Raw genomic sequence first — 12,899 nt, 5'->3', positions numbered from 1 at the left:
TGTGAACAGCTGTGGAGAAGTCGTCACTATTCTTTTTACAAGAGTCAACACATACTCATTAATGGAAGAGTTTAATTTTGTCTGCTTAGTTTCTTTAAAAAAAAAAAAAAAAAGCAGCAGTAGCAACCACAGAAGACACAGAGTGGGTGATTGGTTCCTATTATTTTTCTTTTTAATATGAATATGAGCCCTACAGCTTTGTGATTCAGTTTCATAATTTCCTTCCATTTAACATAAGTGGCTGTTTTGGGAAAGATTCCTTTCCTTGAAGATTAGTTCATGAGCGGGTTTAATATGTTCTTGCAGAACTATATTATTGTTTTCTTTTATAATCTTGGCAGAGTTATAATTAATTATATCTTATTTTCTTTATTTAAGCTTTTCCAAGAGTTAAAAATAACAGTGTTATCACCTGTTTCAGCAGTCTGCTTTCTGTAAAGTTCCAGGTATCCTTATTTAAAGTAATTAAGTCTGTATTTAAAAACAGAGTTGTGGTTCCCCAGCCTATATAAACATATCCTTGTCCTCCCATTAATAACAATCCATCTGGTGTAGATATTTCCAGTACACTGGAATAAGGCTCTTCCTCTTATCAAAAAGGGAAGTGCAGTTCTCAACTTGAGGAAGAACCTGTAGAAAGGCAAGCCACTGCTGAAAGTGGTACAGTTTATTCCACAGAGCTGATGTTAGCAGAGGAGTTAATGTAATTTGCCGTGCTCTCCGGTTCACTGGTTACTTGACATTACAGATGACCTCAATTGGGAATACAATACTGTAGAGTATCGTGAAATTGTTAGTAAACTGTGTATTGATTAATACGAAAGCAAGCGTAGTGCTAACCAGACTGCCGCGGTCGGAAGGTAGGACGGCGCTGGGGCTGGGCGCTGGGTTCTCTCCCCAGCGCGGTGCCTGCCTCCTCGCTGGCCAGCCGCAAGTCAATTCGACCGCGATGTTCTTGTATGAAGTTAGATGCCTAAATCCGTATTTCCTACGTTGCTTGGCTTTGCCGAAATGCTGCCCACCAAAGCTTCAACTAATCTGAAGTAGCAAATATAGTATTTTTCAATTCCCTTGCCTTGCAGTGTTTGCTAGGGGGGAGAGGAGACTTCTGTTGCACTTCATCTTCTTAATTAAATGATAGTCATAGTTTTTAGTCATTTCTGACCAGGAAGAAATTGGATCATGAATATGGATAGATTTACATATTTGTGTAGCTATTTATAAATATGTAAAGACTTAACATCATCTGAATGGCATGCATATAGAGAACTGACTGACAACAAAGCTTTTATTAGTATAATTACAATACAGCTCCTGCTGCAAAATTGTCATTGCACCAGCATAGTCTCAAAATGGGATCCTAGTTCTATCTTGGTCTTTATTAGCATGCTCCTTTGCCTATAAAATAAAACATTCACCACGTTTCTAATAAAATTCTGGTTTATGTGAGTATTAAATACCTTCTGTTGAGTGAAGTATCAATTAAGCAATGAATTGCGAACTCATGTAATTTGTTTGAAATGGTGCTAATTACCACTGTAAGGTTTTTATTGATGCTGAAGTCTTTCGATGTAGACTGAAGGGATAAACACCTCATGTTACACAGATCAGCTTTCACGTGGTAGTATCTTTCAGTTGCTGCTTACCAAGAGCCAAAGTATTTCTTCTCAGATTCTGTTTTCCCTTATGTAAATCCTATCCCTCTCTTCTCTTCATGTTACTGAACTAATGTGCAGCTTGTTGAAAACTACCTTACTCCTAGTAAGAATATTACACCTCTTCAAATGATGACTGTTGGAAAATGTAAAGCGTTTTTAGTCAAAATGCTGAAGGAAATAGCATAGCTTGAGTATCTGAAAACAAGCATATTTTTTTTCAGATTTTAAGTAGAAGCAAAGAAAATTCCACTTTTCTTTCTTTACCCCAAAATGAAGATACAGAAGAAAGTGAATGAGGTTTTGGCCATTTTTTCATCTCAGTTCTATTTTTCTTTAGAATTTGGAGCAGCTCTGCTTGAATTTAGATCAAATTTCCATTTTACAGAGGTATTAATGACCATATAAAGAGTGCTACAATGGTAAATGGCTCCTGAAGACTATGAATTTGTTTGCATCAAAGGTCTTACACTGTAGGATTCTGGATGAGTTCTGTACTTACTCATTTACCTCATCACAAAGTTTATCTAGCTGCACTGTTTTAACCAAATTAATTGTATGTATACTGGTGTATATCTAGGTATGCATACATACATATCCATATATATACACACATAAAGAAGTCATGCTTCATTCATTAGCATGACCATCCTTAGGGTGATTGAGAAAATAAGGCCTGTTACTTCAAGAGGAAGAAGGCAGGCTAATGAAGGGAAGTTCATATTTAGGTAAGTTCAGTAGCTGGTGAACAGATCATATGTTTCTATATGTATGTCATCAAGATGCTAGCATAAATACAACACAGCCTAATCCCTACCACTTAACACACATTTTCCAATTAGGTTTTCTTGTTCTGTATCTCACCAAAATCCCATCTTTGTGCCCTACTGCCTTAGGCTACTACATTATACAAAATTCTCAGTCGAAAGCATAACCCGAAAGAGGGTCAAAAAACAAACCTGAAAATGATAGTACAGAGGTGAATTTTATTGGTGTAAGAGGCAGTTCTGTAGGATTCAGTCACCAGATGCCAGACTGTAAACTCTTAAATGTGAACAAGGGTAATGGACTGCATTTGCTAATCCATTTATTCCAATACCATCTTGCATCTGTACACATCTGATATCTAAGTGTTTGGCTCACAAATGACCATTGCAAAGAATTGGGATATTTGAACATAGAAATACTTGGAAAAAGCAAGAGGGAGGAGAATTTGGGGTGGTTTGAAGGGGAAAAAATGGAATATGTAGATTTTAAAATAAGGGTGAATTTAATGGAAAACTTTGTGTTAACACACAGATTTTTCCAAAGAAGATGTGGAGGTGGCTTTGCCAATCAGACCTGATGAAGAAATGACAACTATCATGTAAGGAATTATTCTGCACTGGCAGGGGAATGAACTGAAGGAAGTCCATTTCACATTTTTGGCCACTAGATTATGTGGGTGCTACTTAATTGAGCTCTGGTACTTACATTTGATATATGAGTACTTCGAGATGGAAAACGTTGGTAGCGTCACCTACTTTTTCCCTGCTCTGTTCTGTTGGGGTTTTTTTTTCTGGCAATGGTGATAACTACCACACCCATTTTCTTCCCAGAAAAGCAAGGAGTTTTTCCCATCTATGTTAATGTTTAATTAAAAACAACATTAGTTATTGTCAGTATTTCTATTGTTGCGTGACGCAGCCATTGTTTGAAAGAGCCATGTATGAACAGGAATGTAGAGAAACAGATGGACTTCTGCAACTAAAATGACAATGGAGATGGCAAATGACGTTACTGAACTCCAGTTCCTTCATCTGTGATGCTTAAAATGTGTTTCTTTTATCTTTGTGAGGGTGTTTTGGTTTATATGGTGCTATTTTTGCAGTGTATATATAGCATAGCAGAAGTAACAAGGAGGCCCTCGTTGTTTTTGAGTTCTCTCCTATAATGCGTAGCTCGTATTTACATGTGAGTGATACTGCAGAGAGACATTCTGGGCTGTAGCAAATTGCCAAGGAAAAGTTCCACGTTCTCCTCTTGAAAGACCCCACTTCTTTTGGACCCGCAGAGGGCTGTTTGTCTGTAACGCTGCTGCTGAACAGCAGCATTGAGTCACACATCACAAATGCAGGCTTTGTCCTCCCTTGGCTGACTAGGCTCGTATCAATTATTCTTTCCTCCTGTATTACTTAATGATACACCAACTCTTTCCACAAAGTGTGCATGACTCAAGGCTTCACCGTGCTGTTGCCCCTGAACTATTCTTCTCTTTCTGAATCACAGCTTGGAGGCTTGGAAGGGATTTATTAGGGGAGATGTTTGGCAGGACCAAATTGCACGGTACTTGCAATACTAGGTTCAATTTTGTTTAAACAGCTTTGTTATTAATACATCAAAAGGTTAATCTGGCAAGTTTTAGGGATTCAGCTTAGAAAATGCACTGAAGTTCAAAGTTGCTGTTGAACCACTTGGAACCCCAAAATAAGTTTGAGAATTATATGGGACCTTTTCCTCGTTAGTTAATTTGAATGAGTCCAGAAATACTATGTATTCAGCCTGACATTCATGATTTTTTAGCATTTCTAATTAGAACCAATAAGTTGAAGTGAAATAAAGGAAGAGCTGGATTTTTGAAGTTGTTTGGTTTTTATTTACAGAAGTTAATAATGGGAGTTAAACACCCTGAAAATCCCCACATGCTCTTATCCTCATCTTTAGCTGTTTGAATAGTAGACTCTTTTCTGGAGTTTTGTTAGCTTTTGTTTTTCTTCTATCAACAAATAAATTTAGAAAGTAATTTAATGTGAATCACCAAGACTTTTAAATAAGAGATATGAAACTTGTATCAGCCTACATTTCTTATATGTTGCAAACTGTTTTCCTGCAGGTTCTTGTCGTCTTGTCCTAGAAAGATAGTTTTAATGGCTTAACATAAGGAGGAAAAAAAATAAAAGACAAAGGAAAGAAAAACAGCAATATTGGGGGTTACTGTCACTTTACATGCTGAAGCTTTTAACAAAGGGGTTTACAAAGAAGGATACTGATCAGGTTTTTTTAATTTTATCCAGTGTGACTATTGCTGTTAGGAGACTCAAATCTCCAGGGTCTAAAAAACAACATTAATGTTGCAACTTTAGTAATAAAGTGCACACAGCCTCATTCTTCTATGTATTTTTTTATTATTATTTTTCCAAACACCAACACACACTTGTAATAAGAATTTGTTATAAGAGCCTCTTGCATCTTTGCAAGGAACTGATAGAGCTAGCACTATATTGTATTTAAAGTAGACCTTAATAGTCATATTTTCCAGGTTTCCAGGTTTTGCCACCTGGCCTACTGTCAAGACCATCTCTGTAGCAACTCAGCTTTGATGTTTCAGGGTCAAACATATGAGTAGACTATATTTTGGAAGCAAAAGTATGTCTGTGATGAGGGTGTACGTCATCTAGCTGCTGCTTTGTAACCTGCCTGTACTTGTCTCCACGCATATGTTGGCCCAGAGTCCTTTCTAGACACTACAGGCAGTTTGAAGTTGGAGTTGTCTATGAGAGCAATGTGGCCACAGAGACACAAATCATCCTGGGTGTCCTCCAGACTACTTCCAGCCCTAGTCAGCTGTAGTCTGGTGGTGATAAATGATACAATTAGAGCATCCACCCGGGGAGTAATGATGTATGTGGAACCCCTGGAGATGATCCTCTTTTGGCAGTTGTCGAGGGGAATTGTGTTTTTGCTGTCTTCTGGCTGTGTTTCCAGGGGACTCCCTATGAATCTGGTTAAATCATTTCACAGGTCAACTCAACTGAAGGTGACATCAACCTGTATAATAATCTAGTATCACCTGTCAGAGGAATGTATCTGGAGTTGCTAGGGTTCTCGGTCTAATCTGCTGGAGGCAGGTGCATAAGGCTGAAAGCTGAAGACGTGAAGAAAATGGATGCACCTAACTGTGCACTGAATGTTGAAAAAGCAAGACTGAAGTAGTCAAGTATGTAGTGAGAAAATGAAGTCTGATTATGACATGGATATTGAGAACAAATCAGGCAAAAAGTAGAATAGGAAGAGAAAGGTATGAAAAGGCTAGCAAGAATCTGCACTGTTTGCACTTACTTTCATGTGAACAATTCCTTCCTGCATTCCTTTGGCTGTTGTTCCATGGAATAACCCATCCCTGCTGGGATGCGAAAATATCAAGACAGCAGTAGCTTTAAATCTGTATGTACCCAGAAGGCTGAGAACGCTTGGTTGTTTTGTGTTGTTCATATTCAGTAGAGTAAATTTGTACTCTATGATGGTATTTTGAAATCTTGGATCCTGTCAGATTTTGGGGACTTTGAATTGCCTTAAATAACTGGGACACAGGCATTCCTAATACTCCTGAGACTAACCAGCCAAGGAGTAAAAATTAGTTCAGTTACATATCTAAGCCTCATTTAATTTTAATCTAAGCTTCTATAGAATTATTTAGTTATTTTTGGAATGTGAGACTTCTGTGTTTAAAAAAAAAAAAAGAGAGAGTTGGACAAAAATTCATTTGGCAAAATTTGAAACTCTCCAGTTTTGAGGGGTAAAAATAAAATGCCTGGGTTCTTTATGTCAATTATCTTTCTAGTGGTTTTATTAACTTTTCTACTACTTCAAAAATTTCACTCTCTGCTCTATGTAAATTAAGGAAAAGAGGGCAAAAATCTCACTATGGTTTCTGACAGATTCTGTCAATCATAGTAATATGCCCAGAGCAGAGCAGCTCTTTCACAGGAGGGCTTATTCACACATGGAGGGATGACTAAGTGTACAGCAAGATGCATAGACATGTACTATTACCCTAAAAGAGAATACTCCACTTTTAATTCACCCCTTCAGTCAGATCTAGAGGTATGGAGTCACTCAAAAGGCTGCTGTAGTGCATAAGAAAATTGAACCAACCATTCAGGAACTCTCCAGCCCTAGGCAAGACTGAATCCAGGTAATGTCTTCACAAACACATGCCTCATATGCCCAAAGAGGCTGGAAAAAATGATAGCTGATTTTTAAAAAACTGAAGTTACCTGTTTCTGGGTACACTGACTAGGAGCGGCGTCAGCACGGATTGGGGGCTGCTCAGCGTTACGGCCTTGCTGGCTGTACTAGAGCCTTGTGAGAAAGACTCTGAAGATAAAAAGGATATCCACAGGCTTCTGTGATGCTTTTAAAGAAGACACCAACTAACTGTATTCCACTAAGGACTCAGCACCACATGTTTGTGTAATCCCGCGCCAATGGATTGCCCGATTTTATCTTGTCCCGTGTCTCTGCGCAGGACCACCTCCTGTAGCAGAGTAGGAGCCTTGCTAATCAGAAATCTCTCGCATGTGTTTTCGTATTGCATCGCTTCAGTGTTTTGTGTTTTCTTACGTGATGTTTTTCTGTAGATAACAGGAATGTGCTGTCCTCTGAGCGGTTTATACCTTTAGTCTGCTGCTGTACTCCTGAGAGCCTGGCTTCGTCCAGGCTCTCCCATGCCGCCTACGGGACAAACGCTGCAGCCTGGATCTTTCTCTGAACGCTTTGCGGTTCTCCTCTTCAGAAGCCTTGGGGGGGCAAACTGATCAGGTTCTTTTTTTCATTTTTTATTTTTTAAAATGAATGTCTTAAAGTGTTTCTTTACTATTATGTCACATTAGCTGCCTTTCATATAAATGGAGTAATATTAAACTAATTAATGTCATGAAGCTGTTAACCTCTTTACAGGATTTGGGGCTCCTCAGGGAAAAGGTGTTATGTAAAGGCAAAGATCTCTTCATACTAATACTTTCATATGGCAGAATTTATTTTTAAATTTCAAAGTTAATCTTCACTGTGTCTTCCCTAAATCAAAGTTTTTTTCTAACCGATTCAGGGGTTTCCTACTCATTTTTTAATTTCCTTTTCAAATTATAATCAGTTTCATGTTGTCATACACCATTCTGCTGGATACATCCATATTTGTATGTCTGATAGTGTTGCAAAATATTGTTCTCAGTGTTTTGTAACTGTCTGTACATTTTCAGAAACTTTTACTGAAATTTACCCCATCTATTGGTATCGTAATGAAATTATTTTCTGTTGTCTATTATTTTCCATCTTGGTGCAACTAAATATTTTATGATTTATGACATCAACATGTGCTGCATTTTCTTTTCAGGAATACTGTTTTTAAGGATTTTTTGAAAATCAGCAAATCTATTTCTACTACCTGTGAAAAATTATTAAAAGCAAACTGATTTTTTATAATTAAATTCACATGTCATTATTCAGCCTGAATATTTGCTTTTGTATTTTCTTCAAAAATTCAGGAATAAGGTTCCCATGTAGTGAAGGCATTGGAGCATTGCTCTGGAGAACTGAACTCCTTTTCAAGGCAGATTTTTCAATGCAGCATGGGGAAATTGTTTAATCTCTCTCCATCTCATTTTGCAGCCTATGGAACCGAGCCTGTGAGACTTGTACCTCTGTCTGTAAAATCAGTAATGGTTTGTTGAATAAGGAAAATATTATCTACTCTGTCTCAGTAGAAGAGCTAGGAATTACTCCATGAATATTAGACAGTAGGCTGGAAGAAAAGTAAAGGAACTACCCTTTTACACATAATGATCTCTGTGCTGATGAACACCCTAAAGTGAGTGGAGCCTTCCATTCCTCACAACCACGCTGGCTTTGGCAGACAGGCAAATTGTCATCATTTGTAATGCAAGATGCATGTGACACGGAAAGGCCTAAGTGCCAGTAAATATGCATTTTCATGTCATGTCGGTATTTTTTTCATTAATTGTATGTTAGCCCAAAATTGAGAGAATCTCTTAAAAGAGGATGTAATATGTATTTTACTGTTGGTCTAATGTGGGTAGGTATCTCTTGACTGGCTACTGAATGGTGCACTTTTCCTTTATGGAAGCCTGAAAACCAAAAATATTAAATTCTCACTAAAAAGAGATGTAAGCGGTATGAAAACATTATCCTAAGTGTAAACATAATGAAGGTTAAGTTCTTTCCAGGAATTCATTCCAGGTGTGCAAAAGGTACCTTCTCATCGACAATCTGTAAAAATGTACACACTTTACCATGGGGCTTCCTTCCCTATTTGCTTTTGGTTATTAATCTTAGAACAAGCTGTGCTTAGGTGTTTGGTCTCCTTGCAAAAATTTGCCTTATCCAAAGTGGCATTTCATTTATACGGGTATTGGCAAGCAAACATGTACTATTCTGAAAGAATTCATTAAATAGGGACATGTTAGTTTACAGGTTTAATCCATATGATATTTATTGGCTCTCATACAGGCAATGACAGGCAGCCAACACACTATCCAGTGGACTTTTCCACCCATCTGTTTATCCATCTGTTACTTGAAAAATAGATTGCTTTTTTTTTCCAAAAAAAGCATTGTTCTAGCAGGCCACTGAGATAAAGATACGTTGATGTATAGAACTCCTTGTAATGGGACCATCTGAAATATCCAGCAGTAGTATCTTGATATGAAATAATACTAGTAACTGGTGTACCTCTGATCCCCACACCAATATACTTGTTACTGTATCACTAAAATAAACTCATAATGGACAAGCTGAATTTACTAATTTGTGGGGGAGAGAAGGAAGAAGGTGGCTTTTTGACCATCTTCTCAAGGATTATATTGCTCAGGACACCCTGCGTTGCTAAGTTCAGAAAGTTCTGAAAGAAAAAAAAATAAATCTGATTTTTAATCAGAACGGTGATATTAATTTGTGCACTGTGTTGACATAGTAAGAACACCTCTAAAAAAGAATCAAGTTACTAAATTTTGGTCAGGCGCTTAAAAACTTCATTAATGTTATGTAAGTTGGTTTTATCCTACAGATTTCTGAAGCCTACAGTTTTAAATATTGCTGTCTGATTGTTTAAAAATGTGCTAATCCTCAGTAACAAAAAATTGGGAATATACTTTTGAGGGAAAAAGTAAGAAACTCCAAACCTGATAACTTCACATAGATACAAGCTATACAAACAGACGCACGCCAGTGATATCACGAGAAGCACAAATTTCAGGCATCTGTTGTTTTGGTGCCATTGTGCTGATGGAGACAACTTACATTGTCACGGTTATTACATCCCTCATTTCTGGTGAGCCCTAGGAACTGTGCTTAAGAGTGTATTCTTTACAGCCCATGGGCTGACTGATTCACAGTATTCACACTGAACATGCCTTAATAGCAGATTCGGTATGATTTATTTTGGTAACATGGTATTCTGCAAAATATGGGATCGATGACCATGTCTGGCAAAAATTTCTATGGGGAGATCTCGTTTCATTTTGGTAACATTTTTAGCCTAAGAAATTTATAAATCGAGAAATGTTTTGATAAATAATTTCCAAAACACTAAGTGCTAGGGCCTTTTGCTTAAAAATACAAAGCCCAAGAAACTCCTACAGGCACTTCAGCTGATTCCAAGAAAGTTACAAACGACCTGTGTGAGAATGCTGCAATATATAAGGTGGTCCCTTCTTCAGCACAGTTACCATGCTATCCCTCTGTAGAGGGAGGGAAAGGAAGCTGCTGTTCCTTCAATTTAAGAATGTTTATCCAATATATGCAATGATGAAAAACAATAAGACAAAGCAGAGAAGAATCAAAGAGCTATGGGGCAGGCTAATTCTTTTTCTTCTGATTTTTTAGCATGTCTTTCTATTTAGAATGGAGAGGTTTCAGCAACTGAAAAATGAAGATGACAACAAAGTAAGGATGTTGTTATTATTACTTGCCCATCAGGCACGCAACGTACAAGTATGACAGTTTAATTTAATTTAGTTGAAAGCATTAATAATAATTTACCAAAGTGGATCAATTTTTAATATTTCCTAAGGGAGTTTTTCACAGATTTCACAATTATAAATAATCTAGTTAGGAGACAAAGGTACTGTAGGATTCCCCCCACCCCCCTTTCTCTCCTGGGATAGCAGTAAGATCATGTGTAGCTCATTGCACAATGGGACATTCTGTGAAGAAAGAACTTGAAAAACAGTTTTTAATCTGGAAGATACATCCTATTTTCTACAGCATAGAAGAAATGCTATGAAAGAAAAATAGGAAGCAAGGAGAGAAAGAAATAGCTCTTGTGTTCTAGTATTTGTCAGGGGTAGGTATGCTACTGAAAAAACCATGGAACTTCATTTGCTAAAGGGCTATAGTGAAGATAGTGTTCATTTTCCTAGAAAGTAATCAGTAAATACAAAATTCTAAAGTGTTGCAACCCAAGTCTTTACAAACGTGCTCCATGGGTATTCAAAATGGACATGGTGGTATGACTGTAATGAAGTATACAAATCTGGAACTTAAGGTGCTTATTTGTGGGGTAATGTACTACTAAACAAATAAAAAGATGGCCCTAGGTCTGCATTACATCTTTACATACTTCTGCTCATGTACTCTTACTCCCTCTTAGAAGATTTTTGTATTTGAATTTTAGATGATACTTTCTCTCAGCTTCATTGTCAACATCTTATTTTTAACACAGTCTGTCAAATACCACTTAACACTATTTTGGTTTATATTTAATGCTTTCTCGGGGTCCTGACTTTGCTTAACTCTTTGTTATCCTTTCCTTTTACTGATGGTAGGAAACTGAATTTAACAGTCTCCCTGTGGCTGAATTCTCTCCCACCTTCATCATTTTGTTCTGTGACCACAGAAATGAATTACTGTATCAGTGTGTATTACTATTCATATTTTAATATCTCTCTGCTAGAAATGTGTATCTCCATACATACACTGTTATAGAAAATGTTCCTTCAGATCTAAAAGCACTGTACTGATTTTAGTGTACCTGGATCTGCTACTACTCTCCCAGAAGGAAGGGCTTCCGATGCTTTCCTGCAGAAAATACAAAAATCTGAATCCTAATAAGTGCCCAATTACAATTTAACTTACACCTCAAATATTTAGAGCACCTGCAAACTGAGAACTGTGTTTCTAGAGGAGAAAGCAATTTTCTTAGTCATATTTTTAAAAAATCAGCAAGACACAGAGATTTAGATGTTCACTTGGGAGGTAAATAATAAAATATAAAATTTAAGTTTTGCTCAGGTATAACTCAGAGTCCTAGAGAAATACTTCTGTCTCTGAAAACACACTCTTATCGTCCTGATACAAAGTTCAGACACTCTCACTGACTTCTTCGTGCTCTGGACTGGGAAAGACAGCAGACTAGAGAATGGGCTATTCTCAACTAGCATCCTCTTCTGCTGCCCAGGGAGAATTATGGAGAGCTCAGCAAAGCCCAGTGTCTGGGGGCTTCACTCTTCCAGGTGTCCTGCAGGATCTGCTGCTTTGCCTGGGTTGTCTGCTTAGTTACAGGCACTATTATTGCTCTTCATTGTCTCCTGGTTGGTATTTTGCATCTGTACCCATTGATTTTATTGGTGTATATATTGCAATAATTTTAAACAGCACTTTTAAAAATGGAGTAGTAAAATTGTCTGTAATTCCTCATCGTGCACTGCATGAGAGAAGTCACATAGCATTGCACAGCAGCTGGGGCATTGCTCCTCATGGGGATTTGCTTCTATCATACTACCCAGTACTGACACCCACATTCATTTATAGGACCCTACGACATCAGATTGAGGAATTTCCATGGATTAAAATTTGGGGAAGTTGAGAGATATGTCTCACAGTCAGTGAGGTACAGAACTGAATCCTGGGATCATACTGTTAACTTCCATTGAAAAAAGTATAAAATAAAATGTAATGAGATCCAAAAGCAAATGTCAGAGAAGTTCAAGCATGAAGGCTTTTAAAAGTCCAGGAAACAATCTTTCAGCTTGTCTTATGGTTACTTTTCATCAGCCAACACCTGGATCTCCCTTAGCCCTAAACCTCTGTGATATTAATAGTTGGCCTTTGCTCTCTACTTGTTCATTCATTCCACCTGCTGTCTAAGAAGAATGCATACAAACCTTTATCTTATGTACTAGTCTTAAGGGAATTCCAGAAGTGTGTTGGTAAAATTCAAGGAATCCACAAGAACTGAGTTAGGAAACCAGTTGTCACTGAAAAGTGAGTAGGTTTTCAATTGCCAAATGAATTGCTGTTTAGGGTTTCAACGTAACTGTTTCTGCTTCGCTTCAGTGATGGCAGTTTTGAGTAAAATGGGCTAAGGAGAGATACAAAACTAGCTCTATACTGCACAGACCTGCTTTATCTTAGAGATACATTTGCAAAGCTATTTGTCTCCTGGTAGTGACATACCAGGAGAAATCTTTG

The sequence above is a fragment of the Buteo buteo genome, chromosome 16 (genome assembly GCF_964188355.1).
Source record: "Buteo buteo chromosome 16, bButBut1.hap1.1, whole genome shotgun sequence".
Lineage (NCBI taxonomy): Eukaryota > Metazoa > Chordata > Aves > Accipitriformes > Accipitridae > Buteo > Buteo buteo.
The sequence above is the reverse complement of the archived record's forward strand: the minus strand, read 5'-3'. Positions refer to the sequence as shown.